Genomic DNA, 14,494 nt, shown 5'->3' with positions numbered 1-14,494 from the left:
TATGCTTGGCAGTGTGTGTGGCGCAGAAACTGTGAAGTCGATTTCAGCGCGTGTGCACTTATTTTTTGTCCGACTCTTTGCAACACCGTGGACTCTAGCCTGCCAGGCTTCTCTGTCCATGGAATTTCATGTGCAAGAAATACTGGAGTGGGTCCTCATTTCCTCCTCCAAGGGGATCTTCCTGATCCAGGGACCCAGCTTGTGTCTCCTGCATCAGCAGGCAGATTCTTGACCACTGAGCCACCAGGGAAGCTGTTGATTTCAGTAATTTGTGTCAGAGATTGTTAGTACTTTGGCATCTGCATACTGTCATCATTTGCTCCCATTTTGAATATATTAAAATGTGCTTGAGGGCATGAGCTGCTCCGGAGGAGACCCCTGTGTTTGCACGTTCTTCCAGCCCTGCTGTGCTCACGAGCTCACAGTTGCTTGTCACTGAGCACCATCCACATCTCTTAAGCATAACAGGAGATGCAGTTCTACCTTTTTTTCCGTGTTTGCACCCCAGGTGTGATGACGTCCCACTGTTACCATGCTCTGTGGTTTTCAAAAAGAAATCAGAGGTTTCCAAAGTCTTAGCCTGGTGCCTCCGGAGAAGGCAGTGGCACCCCACTCCAGTACTCTTGCCTGGAAAATCCCATGGATGGAGGAGCCTGGTAGGCTGTAGTCCATGGGGTTGCTAAGAGTCGGACACGACTGAGCGACTTCACTTTCACTTTTTACTTTCATGCACTGGAGAAGGAAATGGCAACCCACTCCAGTGTTCTTGCCTGGAGAATCCCAGGGACGGGGGAGCTTGGTGGGCTGCCGTCTATGGGGTCACACAGAGTCGGACACAACTGGAGCGACTTAGTAGCAGCAGCCTGGTGCCTCAGCCAGAGAAGCAAAGTCAGACGTCTTCCTTTCCCTGGACTTACTCACCCCGCTGCTGACCTTCCGTGGTCTGGTCTCAGGGCTGTAAGTGCCATCTCCATGATAATGGTTCCCAAATGAGTGTGTGCATGCTAAGTCACGCTTAGTCGCTTCAGCCATGCCCGACTCTTTGAGACCCCAAAGACCGTAGCCCACCAGGCTATCCATGAGGTTCTCCAGGCAAGAACACTACAGTGGGAGGGAGGTGGGAGGGGGTTCAGGATGGGGGACACATGTACATCCATGGCTGATTCATGTCAGTGTATGAAAGCCTCAGAATTGCTGCTTCTTTTATTCAGTATAAAAATCCAGAATCCAGACCTACAAAGCCCTAACCCTGCTTTCTCCATGCCCCCCACATGCACCCACCAGCTCACATGCCTTCCCCCCTCCCCTGCAAAACGCACTTAGCACCTTGGTAACTTTGTTCTTCCCCTGACCATTCTGCGCCTTTGGCCTTCCTGTCCCCACTGCTTGGAGCTCTCCTCTTTCAGACGCCTTCTTGGTGAACTCTCTCACTGCCCTTCTGCTCTCTGATCAAAGGTCTGATCAGCAGGGTCTTCCTTGACCTTTCAACACAAAAACAACACCCCATCCCTGTCCCTTTCTTTCCCCGTCACTCTTTTATTTTAACCACGTTGACAATCTGTGTATTTACCTGTTAATTTGCATACCACCCCCTCACTGCCGTGCCCCCCCACCCCCAACAGGAGTGCTTTTGTTGGGAGCAAGGACAAAGCATTTTCACTGTAACAACCCATCTAGAGCCTGGATGAGGGTCTGGCACATAGTCCACATTCGCTGAACTAGACGTATCCAGGCCAGTGTGACCCAAGGAGCTTAAGGAGCTTGCCCCTTGGGAAAAGTCGTTCCAGGGAGTCCACAATGGGCGGCCCCATTTGCATCCCCAGCTGGTCTTTAGCCTAAGCTCAGACTCTGGGGTGAGCCGTAAAACACATTCTATGGAAAAGCAAGCTGCTTTTTACATAGGCATGTTATGGGCTTCAGCTATCTGTCCCCGTAGCTCCTAACTTAGCGGACTCTCATAGCAACCCTATGAATGAGGCAGCAATTACCCCCATTTGATAGCTGACGAGCCTGAGGCTCAGAGAGGTTATGTAGTTGCCCAAGATTCTTGGCTGGAAATATCGGAGACAAGAGAAACTGACCATTTGTTCTAATAGTATCTTTTCTCACTGCAGGCATATTTCTTTGGAGTCTGATTTATGTTCAACATTTTTGCAAATTTTCCATGATTTCTACTCCGTAATTCTGGTGTGTATTTGTTTCAATATAAAAATACTATCTTAACCTATCTCTTGGCTTACTCAGTATTTTTGCTTCTTGGAGTAGCTCGAATGCACCCTAGTGAGGAGGTACCCTGTTATTCTGTGTTTTTGTGACTCCTCTGATGGACATGAGCCTTGCAGTGTTCTTAACAGATTGTGAGAAGCAGGGGCCCTACAGAAAGTAATTATTCTGTCGACTTAAAAAATAGTCATAACCTAGAAGTGGGGAGTTATGTTTTATTTGGTGAGAATTTTTAGGTCTTCAAATCCAGGTGAAACAGCATCTCAAAGTGGCCTGAGAGAACTGTTCTGAGGAAGCAAAGGGGGGAGAAATCAGATTATACAGAAATCTGCAACAAGGGTCAGGTAGTCTGAACATCAAAAGATAATTGTTAGTTAAGGAAAACCAGATATCTCGAGTTGAGGAATTTAGGGCTTTTCTGTGCATGGGAAGATGCATGCATCTGGGCTCACTGAGATCATTCCTTTCATACGCATCTCAGCTATCTGGGCCCAGCGTCCTGCAGTTTGATTTCTCACATGCTTAGTTCTGCTCACCGGAGGGAGTGGTGGCAGCCTGATGGCTACTGGTTCACAGGTGGTGTTTTTCCCGGGCGCCTTCCAGGCTCAGAAATTCACATATCGAAGGCCGAAATCACTGATGACTGTGGCATCCTTGTTTATTCCTATGGCAGGAAATACTCCATTTCTCACTTCTAAGGTAATGTCCAGAAATGAATGAAATATTAGAAAAGTTTATTTTAAAAAATCTTCAAATTGAGGTTCAGTTGATGCTGAGTTGTATGAGCTGTTATATATAAACAGCTTGGCTAATACCCCCTTATCAGTCATTCCACTTGCAAATATTTCCCCGCATTTAGTAAGGCTATCTTTTTGGCTTTGTCAGTAGTTTTCCTTTGCTGTGTTCAAAAAGCTTTTTATTAGGGCAAAGTGAAGTGAAAGTCATTCAGTTGCGTCTGACTTTTTGCAACCCCATGGACTATATAGTCCATGGAATTCTCCAGGCTAGAATACTGGAGTGGGTAGCCTCTCGCTTCTCCAGGGGATCTTCCCAACCCAGGGGTTGAACCCAGGTCTCCCACATTGTGGGCGGATTCTTTACCAGCTGATCCACAAGGAAACCCAAGAACACTGGGGTGGGTAGCCTATCCCTTCTCCAGCAGATCTTCCCAACCCAGGAATCGAATTGGGGTCTCCTGCATTACAGGCAGATTCTTTAGCAACTGAGCTATCAGGGAAGCCCTGATATTAGGTCAGAAGGGTAATTTAAAGACTCAACCAGGAGGATCCCCTGGAGGAGGAAATGGCAACCCACTCCAGTATTCTTGCTGGAGAATCCCACAGACAGAGTAGCCTGGTGGGCTATGGTCCATGGGTCCCAAAGAGTTGGACACAGCATACATAAGTGACTTAGCATACATAATGATCTCAAGAACTTTAACTTTTTATTTTTCTAAATAAAGTAAAAGTGTCTCCTTTTTGTAGAAATCATCTGAGCCTGTGAACAGATCATTTAATTAGAGATAAAGGCACATTAGGGATTCAAGTTTGTAAACATTTCTACAAAGATAGGAAAGTGCTTGCAAATCTCAATAACAGTGGGATGAAGAGGAATTACTACACATTTCCCTCCATATCCAGTACTGGTCAGCAGACCCAGGTTCTGGATAATCTTAGATCCAGTTACCACAAGGTCGTTTAGCAGGTGACTTCATAGGAAATTACCAGTATAGTGAGGATGTAGATAGCATTTTCCATCCAAGGCATTGTGAGAAGGCTTCTCTTCCCAGAGGCTTTCCACCATCTTCCTTTTCCCTCCTTTGGCTGTAGTTCCAAGAAGCACCACGTGTCTTAATAGCGCCATGGTTCTGAGATAAGACGATAGCTGTAGGTTTCATTATTTGAGAGCACTTATTTGATGTGGGTACCAGGCTTCCCCAGGTGGCGCTAAGTGGTAAAGAACCCATCTGCCAATGCAGGAGACTCAAGAGACCTGGGTTTGGTCCCTGGGTCGAGAAGATCCCGTGGAGGAGGGCATGTTATCTCACTCCAGTATTCGTGCCTGGAGAGTCCCATGGACAGAGGAGCCTGGCAGGCTTCAGTCCATAGGGTCACAAAGAATCAGACAGGACTGAAGCGACCTGGCACTCACATACCAGGCATGCCTCTTGCTAGCTCTGTGACTCTGAATGAGTAACTTCACCTTCTCCATCTGCAAGTGGGGTTGCATCAAGATCAATACTGTTCCCCAACGTGGAGCCCTGTCCTGAGGATTGAATGAGGATTGAATGAGATCACCAGCAGGGGCTCACCTGGACTGATGGAATGAAACCAGTTGCAGACGAGGCTCCTCCTCTGCAGGAATCCCAGGAAAGTGTCACTGGTACAGGTCTGTTGAAACCAGAGGAATGGCAGTGATTTTCTGTGGCTCCACCCAGCCCTTCTGCCCTATAACAACCCGCTGCTTGTCAGCAGGTGGCAGCTGCTCCCAGAGCAAGCTTCATCTTCCTGCCGTGTGACCAAAAAAAAAAAAAAAAAAAAAAGGCTGCCGGCCCCCAGGGATTAGCGCTGGGCGCCGGTGGAGTGGCCGCCCGGTGATTTAACCAGGGTCCTTTTGCAGGTTTCACTCTTGGCACCTGGCTAATGGGATGGGGATTTAGGGACCCGACAGCGAGACTGCCTTTTCCTGCTCTGTGCAGCACAGTCCTGCGTGCCCTGGCCACAGGCAGCCTGGGTGTCAAGGCGCACGCTCCTCCCCTTCCACGGCTGCGCCGTGCCTTCCTGGACACTGCTCTTATTTTGCCGCTTTTCCTCGGGGCGGGGGGGGGGGGGTGGTCACTGCAGAAACCTGCTCCATCCATTCCAAGTGGCCCTTTCTGAGTGATGTGAGAACACCCATTCTAACCTGGCGTGTTTTTTTTTTTTTCATCCCTTTCCCTCTCTTTCCTTTTTTCTCTTCCCTTTGCAAAGATTTTTTTTGTTTTCTGGGGGTGGCTCCCCACAAGGTTTCTGAAGCCACAGAAACTGAATCCTTGTGCTTCTCGCAGACAGGCCCGGGTGACGCAGCCGCACTCCACATGGCCCCGTAGCCCCCTGCCCATGTGGCCGCGTAGCCCCGTAGTCCCCCCCGCTCCATCACGTGCTCCGAGAGGGCCCACCTTCCAGGGTGCCCCGGTGGTGCTCCTCTGAGCCCCAGCCTGCCCGTTGGCGGTTTCCCCATCACTCTCTATTTCTCTCATACAGTGCAAACCCACCTACAATAGGTTACATTTAATGGGGTGAGAAAAATCCACCCTGGAAGAGAAAAGTCACAGGTGAGGTCAGACTGCTTCCTCCTGGGAGGGCAAACGATAGTCTCCCTTCTGGCTCCCACACCGAAAATTCTCCTACAAAAGAGCTCTTTTTATGTTTGATGTATTGCTTTTAAAAAACAAATCCTTCATGTTTTTTTCATTTTTGGTTCATACCTCTTGGCCGACCCAGCAGGAATTTGGCAGCTGAAGGCGATGCTTCTCGCAAACGCTCAAAGCTGCCTCGCTGAGAGTCACCGGCTGCTGAGGGGGACTGGGTGCCTGGCTGGGAGGCAGGCTGGGGAGGGCTGGGCGTGCCATTCCAGTCTGCAAGAGTTAAAGGGCTTACAGTGTTGACACTGATAGTGTGGCGGGGGAGCTCCTTACACAGGTTTTGCTAGTTGCTGTATGTCTGAAATTTATTTATAATCGAGTGTTTTTTAAGAGTTACCCAAGGCACAGCACAGTATGTATGGATTTTGTTTTGGACAAGCCCGTATCTTGCTATTTTTTCCCAGTGTGAAATCTCTTCTACTATGATTCATGTTCCAGAAGATCTCCAAGAAGTTATATTTAACCCACTGTAAATATAAGCAAGCTCAAACAAAGGCACACCTTAATTTATTACTTCATTTTACTCTATTTACAAAGCACACTGTCCAACACCTGAATTTGTTGCTTTAAAAAAAAAAAACAGAAGCCACGCCAGTGCCACTTCAGCAATTCTGCTGACTCCATAATTGTTTTTAAATGGAGAGAACACCAGAATTACCATCTTGTGCTTCTGGAAACTCAAGCGTTCTGCAGGAGGCTGAGGAATTGACGGCTTGCCAGAAGGGTTATACAGCATCGCCTGACCCTCGTTCCAGTGCAGACAGCCCCCCTTGCTTGTCTGAGTCTTGACAGACCAGATTGGAACATTCCTGCTGCCTTCTGGATCTTTCTTTGTGGATGAGTAGAAACATAAGACTCAGAGAAAAGCAGCCAAACACGGACTATGTCATTACGATTATTTTTGTCTTTACTCTGAATATAGGAGCCAAGATGACATCATAGGGCCCTACTTCACAATTCATTGAACTTCATTTTTCACCCACTAAATTAGCCACCAAAAAAAAACCAAAGCAAAACAAAACACAGAACCCAAACAAAAACCCATGTTTTTCAGTGTTATCCAAGATGGGCAAAGATATAATAAAACAAGTATGGATACTCTTAAATCTTGTTTTAAATCTTGGTGGACGTGTAAACTGGAAAATCCTTTCGAAAAGCGATTTGGAAGTAGGCATCAGGAATCAAAGATCATATTCTTTGGCCCAATAATCTACTTCTGCTGCTGCTGCTACTGCTAGAATCCTACTTCTAGTAATCTAGAAATAGTCAGATATATGTGAAAATCCATACTCTGGAAGATTTATAATCAGATATGAATAGTACACAATCAGTAATTTAATTTATAATTAAATAAATAGCACACAATCACTGGGAATGTTATCCATCAACAGAAAGACTAACAATATAAAGAAATGGCCAGAGCAGTTAAAATAAATTATAGTTAGAAGATTAAAACCTTTAAAACGTACATGTGTGAAAGGACTAGAAAATATGGGAAAGTAATAATAGTTGTTAGGATAAATAATTAAAGCTTTCATTTCTGTTTTCCAAACTACCTATATAGTATGATTACTTTCATAAATTAAAAATCTTGCATACCTCTAACCATTGTTAAGGGAAAATATTAATTTAACTGCCATGAATTTAGAATTTATGATTACTATCTGGACAGAGGTTAAACTGGAATTTCCTCTATTGATGGGCACAGACAAAATTATAGGCAAAATATTTAAATTACTTTCGTAGTTTAAGTCCAGTCATTTTTTTAAAGCATACTTTAGTTAACTGAATGCATTTGTAAGAAGTAGAACTGTATTAGAAGACTTTTTTCCCACCACACCAGACTACTGTTGTCTGACTCAACGGTTTCATTCTCTTTTTGACAATTACTGGAGGAGGTGGTGTGTAAGTGTTTAAGAAGAAAAAGCAGGTCATGTCAGGTGGCGAGCATGGCTGTAGGAAATGGACTGTTTTGTTGCCCTTTTCTAATAGGACAATCGATGCATTCATTTGCTAACTGGAGGGACTCTCTCATACCCACTAGAACTTTCTTTGTCAAAGAATATATTCCTCACACCACCCTGCAAAAACAACAAAATCCATTGCCAGCAAGAACTGCGTACGGCTGTACCCCAGTTTATAGGAAAGGGGGTGACTGCAGTCAGAGCTCCCGCCCCTGCTCCAGAGTATCATGACTTCATCTTTACCAAAGACTTCATTCATCCTCGCTAAAAATCCTCTGAGTTTTTATAACTTCAGGATTCTTTTAATAACACACTCCTTTTCTATAATGCCCTCTGACTGTAACCCAGTCCATAAACCTCTCTCCCAGACCCCGCCCTGAAGGCCTCCTCAGCCCCCCATTACAGACGGGGTCTGCGGGGGGAACTTTCATCTTCCTCGTTGCCTTTTAATGCTTATCGTAAAAAGCGGTCTGAGAAGTTACAGGCAGCTTCATTACATGGAGGCACACCAGCAATCTCCATTTCATTAGGATGCTAAGTTCAGCCCCACCGCTCTTGGCTCACCGAGGGTCATTCGCTGGAGCAGCGTGAGCAGCAGGTCCAAGGTCCTGTCGATACCCACGATCCGCAGAAGAACCAACTCTGGTCCTGCATGCTCCGCTGCTTTGCTCTGCGTGTGTGCGTCCCAGCAGCACATGGACCCAGGTCACTGGGCGTGGTGGGTCGTCGTCCGAGGTACCCTGCAGATTGGCCGGCTGTGTGTGTTCCTCGAGGTGCGTTGTGCAGGCCTTTAGGCGGGTTACGGAGGGGCATGTGCACAGTGCCGCCTCAGGAGGACCAAGTGCCATCCCTAGGAGATGCCATGGTCTTATGGGGGTGGTCACCAAACGGCTCACTAGACGGAGTTGAGTGCATGCAACAGAACGGAAACAGAAAAACCTGTGACCCAACTCCAGGCAAGCCGAGCTATAACAGCCAAAGAAATATACACGGGGCCACTGGGATCCGCCAGGAACCCTGACAACCCTCATAGTCAATGGACACCATTAACTAGATAACTCTTGAGAATCCCTTGGACAGCAAGGAGATCCAACCAGTCCATCCTAAAGGAAATCAGTCCTGAATATTCATTGGAAGGACCGATGCTGAAGTTGAAACTCCAGTACTTTGGCCACCTGATGGGAAGGACTGACTCATTTGAAAAGACCCTGATGCTGGGAAAGATTGAAGGTGGGAGGAGAAGGGGATGACAGAGGATGAGATGGTTGGATGGCATCACCGACTCGATAGACATGAATTTGAGTAAGCTCCGGGAGTTGGTGATGGACAAGGAAGCCTGGTGTGCTGCAGTCCTTGGGGTCGCAAAGAGTCAGACACGACTGAGTGACTGAACTACACTAACCAGATAACAGCAGAAATGGTTTCTGGTCTTGTCTTCAGCACAGGCGGTCTTGGCCTTGATCGGCCTGGGGATGATGAGCACCAGCATCAGGCAGCCGTGGATGACTTTATCAGGTGTTTCCAGGGTCTTTTCTCTTAATATTCTTTACAGTCAGGGATGTAAGAAGGAGACATCAGATGATTCCTCTTTTTCCAGAATGTCCTTATGAGAGAGCACCTTGGGTGGAGAATGCCTTTATTAATCCAGAGCACTCAAGTTGCCAGCCCTCCTTGAGGGCTCACTGCGGGGGAGTGGTCCATCTCTTATCCCAGTGGGTTAACTAAAGACTGCACTGTGCTTGGTACTCTGCTCAGGGTGCCCATGCAGGGCGACCCGTTCCTTCCTCCCAGGGCCCTGTAAAGAGATAAAACCTAGTTTTATGCACAGGGACAGGGACTTGGCATAGAGAGGTGACCCCAGAGATGCACACCCCCCCAAGCAAAAGCACCTCCGTTGGGTTTTCTATGACCCCCACTGTGGTAGAGGATCCCTGCTCCAGAAGCCCCTCAGCCTGATCGAACCAAGTACCCCCTGAACGGTGGTTGTGCTGGAGCTGGAATGGCCTGGCACTCTCTCAAAGGCAGACACTCCATTGCCAATTTTCCGCTAAGATGAAAATGGTATTGGCTGAAACTCCGATACTTTGGCCACCTGATGCAAAGAACTGACTTGTTGGAGAAGACCCTGATGCTGGGAAAGACTGAGGACAGGAGGAGAAGGGGACGACAGAGGACGAGATGGTTGGGTGGCATCACTGACTCAATGGACATGAGTTTGAGTAAAGTCCAGGAGTTGGTGATGGACAGGGAGGCCTGACGTGCTGCAGTCCATGGGGTCGCAAACAGTTGGATATGACTGAGCGACTGAACTCACTGACAATGATGGCCCCATCCCACCTGGTCCTGGGAGACACCCTTAGAAGAGCATCCCAAGTTACATCAGGGCTTGCAGCGGAAGTGACAGTGCCCTGGTGCTCACCAACCAAGGTCAGCTTAGTTTCCACATGTGTTCACATCTTTAAATGCAATTCATGTGCCTTGTCCTCTCTCCCCCGACTGTACCCTTCAGGAAGTGAGCCATCTCCCCCTTGCCCTTGATGCCTCTTATTGTCCCTAGGACTTAGATGGCCTGCATGGCCTTGTGTTGCTGACTATCCTTGCTCCCGAGGTCTTTTTCTCCTTGGTTTGATGAAACATTCAGTGAGAATGCTCCATTATGTAACGTTTCTTCGCATATATCTTCCATATATCTAACATGGCATTTTAATTAATAGGAATCCAGTAACTGTATTTATTATTAAAAACTCCACCCCGTTGGACGTACTCTGTTATTGTTTCAGATGGTTCAGGATGCCTTTAAAAAAAGTTTTTTTTTTTAAAGGAAAAGGAAACAAAGAAAATGCATGGGAAAGATTTATGTATTTAGTTGGGGGAGGGGGAAATTAAACTCTTCATAATAGTTTTTAAATTAAATTTCATACTTGTCCAAATCCTTTCCTTCTCCACCCCTTCCTCTGATATTCCCTCACTCATTAAAGCATAGGATTTTGATGGTATTCGCAGGGAAGCTGATTTACTGGAATAAAGAAGTTCTTTAAGTTTTAAATTTTGGAACTCTCCCAGTGTGTCTGAACCTGGGTTTCAGATTTTACTGGCATTTTGTTGGCAGAGCAGTCTTTGGAGCCCGTCCTTATTTGAGCATGTTTCCTAACACCTTCGGCGGTATGGTACTATGTTTTTTAGATTTAAAAAAAAAAAAAGTTTAAATAGAAAAGCATATATAAACATATACAGAAGATTGATTCTGAAATGTCCAGCAAAATAAAAGGACAGTGAAACTCAAAAGTTATCAAATGAGAAGCACTTTATTTTTAAAGCAAGGAAATTCTTTTTTTCTTTTTTTAATATTTAGTTTTAGTTGCACTGGGTCTTACTTGCTGGATGTGGGCTTTCTCCGGCTGCAATGAGCAGTAGCTCCTCTTGAGTTGCGGCGCGCAGCCTTCTCACTGCGGTGGTCTCTTGTTGTGGAGCATGGCTTCAGTAGCCGCTGCCCGTGGCCTCAGCAGCCGTGGCCCACGGGCTCAGTTGCCCCACGGCAGGCAGGATCCTCCCGAACCAGGGATTGAACTGCTGTCCTCTGCATTGCAAGGCAGCTTGCTAACCACGGGACCACCAGGGAAGCCCGAGAAAGCGCTTCGTTTTTAAGAGGTAGGGGATGAAGACAAGGATACCAGGAGAGGAGTGTTTTCGGGACAAACCCTAGGAAGGCTGACGTTTCATCTGCGTGCCTTCTCCTCTCCACGCACAAGTGTCCTGATGACTTAGGGCTGAGCATACTGAACCTTCACTGCCCTGGGCACATGGTGGGGACGGCAGTCACCAGGACCACAGACAGAGTCCACTGAGGTGATGGGAAAGCTTGTGGAAGTGAGGGGGGTGATGGGCTTTAAGCGTGGAGGGTCTCCAGAGATGCCGCAGAGGGAATCCCTTGTCACCCCTGAGCCTGAAGGGACAAGGGATGAAACAGTATCTCCCAGAACCCCCTGGAGAATCTGTGCGAGCAGAGACTGAGTCCCAGCACTGGGAAAGAGGGAGTGAGATGCTCTGAGACCCAAAGCTAGTGTCCTACTCAGTGAGACAGGAACAAGGGCAGTTCTGGTCAACAACCCGCACTTCTGTTTAACATCATCCTAGAAATGTTGGCCAATTCAGACGGACAAGAGTAGTCAATTAGAAGCATACAAACTGAGAAAGGGTTTCTCTGGTGGCTCAGTGGTAAAGAGTCTGCCTGCCAAAGCAGGAGCTGCTGGTTCGATCCCTAGGTCGGGAAGATCCCCTGGAGGAGGAGATGGCAAACCACTCTAGTATTCTTGCCTGGGAAATCCCATGGACAGAGGAGCCTGGCAGGCTACAGTCCAGGGGTCGTAAAAGAGCCCAATATGGCTTTATGAGAAAATAACAGCCACCAAAATGGAGAGAGAAGTAAAACTTTCTCCCCTTGTACCTGATAGGATAGCATACCTGGGAAACCTTAGAGAATCAATGATAAAACTAACTAAGAATTCAGTAAGGGAGCAGGCTATAAAACATTCTAGCAAGGAGCCCAAGCAGGAACCAATCTCAAGGGTCAACAGAGTTGGCTAGAAAATGGGACTGGGGAGGCAGGGGGCTGGAAAATGGTCATTTGAAGGAAAATCTGTTCTAGAATTGGACTCTGCGCCAGGTTTGGTTCATGGGGGCTATATACCCAGCATATCATGGAGCAAAGCCCTGCATTAAAGAAAGAGGCCCCTTGTCCCATTGAGTGAAGAGTTAAGCTGGTGCTAAGCTTCCTGGTCGAGCAAGCTCTGGCATGCTGCTTGCTCTCTGCAGGGTGGGGTGCACGAGAGGCTCCAGAGAGAGGTCTGAGCATGAGAGGGAAGAAGGGTGACATCTAGGGCAGCAGGGTGGTGAAAGGATCAGTGGTTTGGGGGCCAGCTGGCAGGGGCAGAGATTTCTTCCTTGTAATTACCCTTGAAATGGCAACCATCTTGGGGTGGAAAAACCAGTGCCCAGGAAGGGCGTTTAAGTGGTAGGGTGTAGCCTCCCTTTCTAGAGGAAGAAATTCATTACCTTCACGTTGCTTTGTCTGCCCAGATGTTTCAGCAGCCACTTGGCTCTGCAGGCAAGGAAACTGCTTATTACAGTGTTTTATGTAAATGTAGTTAGGAAAGAATGGAATGTTTGAGACTGAACGTGTATAGAGCAGGCAAGAATACCTCTGCAGACATGCGCCGCAGACGTAATGGACTTTGGAGCAAGCGTGGTGGTGTTTGGTTTTTAAACGTTTAGGACGACACTATTTCCATTCTTAAAAAAGGACCCCATTTTGATTTTACTCTTGGGTATAAATTTTCATAACTTTTCAGAAAAAGTATACCTATGAACAGATATAAGCCATTCCTTGCTCCTAGACAGGACAACTTAACACCCCAAAGATGTCAATTCTGTCCAAGGGCACAGGTTCAGTCCCTGGTCAGGGAACTAAAATCGGATTCCACATGGCCGAACAAAACGAAATAATCACTGACCAAATGGTGACTTTCTGTAAGGAAGCACAAGAAAGAAAAATATGCAATTATCTGTTCCTGTGTTCAGAAAGAATCACGAGAACAATAAACCAGTAACTAAGATGAGTTGAATTGTTAATTGTAGAAAGAAGTTTGATGGGAAGACTTCAATAGGAGGAATAAGTGGGAGGAAAGTGACACTTCTCAGAGTTTACTTTTCTGTACAGTTTTAACTCTTGGAATCAAGTTAAAGAATAAAGAAACAAGAATGGCAGGGTGATTCTGTAATGGAACACAAAAGTACAGTTCAAGCTCACCTTATTTCTGAAGTCTTAACATAGCTGCGCTCAAGTAAAAGAGAAAACGAACAAACCCTAAGAACTTTAAAACACAGTAGCTGACTATATACCCTCAGGCTAAAGACAAGAAGAACTGGAGAACCCTAGTTGGTACGTTTGTTTTTCACAGTAGCACAGGTCAGCAATTCTGAAACCACTTTCTGTGTGTCAGAGTGTTGAGCAAATAAGTAAATATATTTGAGATAATGGGAGCCAGATTTCTCATTATTTGAGAAGGAAGTTACAGATACAGAAAGGGGGAGAAGAGGAACTTCCCTGGAGGCCCAGTGGTTAAGACTCCATGCTTTCAATGCAGGGGCTGCAGTTTCCATCCCTGGTTGGGGAACTAAGATCCTACCTGCTGCTCAGCATGGCAAAACGAAATGAAATAAAATAATAAAATAAAGGAGAGTAAAATGGGCCTAGTGCTGTTGGTTTGGAACTGGGAATTTTCAGTTAATTCATGGTGTTGGTTTTTTTTTTAAATTCATGGGTTTTAAGATGGCTGGACTGTTGGAAAAAAGGGAAGGAAACACATGCACTTTTTTGTTCTTTCCTAACACCCAGATTTGTTTTTTAAACACCATTCTCCTCTAAAAGGAACCAGAGCTCCTTAGAGAAAAGGCCAGGTCCAGGGCTGGTCCTGGGAAAGTTCAGGATGGGCGTGGAACCTCTTCTTCTTGCCAAAAAGTAAGGAAGTGCTGAAAGATGACAGGGCCTTGTCAGCAGGAGACAGACATCAGCTTGAAGAAGCTTCTACTTGCCAAATCTGGGATAATAGGGGCATCAAAATAAACAATGATAGGAAAAATCTACAGAATAAAGAAGACTCCACAAGTTCACTCTGCCAGAAGGAAAGGAAGAAAAGAAAAGCATGTGCGAGAAGAAGAAAAAGCTCTTCCTTATAGTAGCGTTGCAACAAGTACACCTGGAGGAAATGATGGAGTCAGAGAAACCACTCTTTAGCAGCATCAAATAAATAACTGATGTGAGTAAAATCATCATCTACGGATGCTAAGACTAGTAGATTAAGTTTCATGGGAAATGGGATATTTGTCTCCCCACAAGTACTTAATT

The 14,494-nt window shown here is 46.3% G+C and overlaps 1 protein-coding gene and 1 long non-coding RNA gene across 8 annotated transcripts in view; one reads left to right on the top strand and one right to left on the bottom strand.

The window, feature by feature from the left end:
- The window catches only part of HLCS (holocarboxylase synthetase), a 213,247-nt gene that overhangs the window by 178,961 nt on the left and 19,792 nt on the right, over positions 1-14,494 (top strand). The window lies entirely within an intron of this gene.
- On the bottom strand, positions 2,425-5,778 carry LOC114110617 (uncharacterized). 2 transcript variants are annotated; one of them, XR_003586872.2, is made up of 5 exons: positions 5,690-5,778; positions 4,535-4,613; positions 3,948-4,107; positions 2,760-2,917; positions 2,425-2,510 (listed from the first exon to the last, which is right to left on the bottom strand). It is a non-coding gene; the product is annotated as an uncharacterized LOC114110617 (long non-coding RNA). The 2 variants fall into 2 exon arrangements; XR_003586871.2 differs by having other exon boundaries at positions 3,948-4,090.

The sequence above is a fragment of the Ovis aries genome, chromosome 1, assembly GCF_016772045.2.
Source record: "Ovis aries strain OAR_USU_Benz2616 breed Rambouillet chromosome 1, ARS-UI_Ramb_v3.0, whole genome shotgun sequence".
In the NCBI taxonomy this organism is placed as follows: domain Eukaryota; kingdom Metazoa; phylum Chordata; class Mammalia; order Artiodactyla; family Bovidae; genus Ovis; species Ovis aries.
The sequence above is the reverse complement of the archived record's forward strand: the minus strand, read 5'-3'. Positions and strand labels throughout refer to the sequence as shown.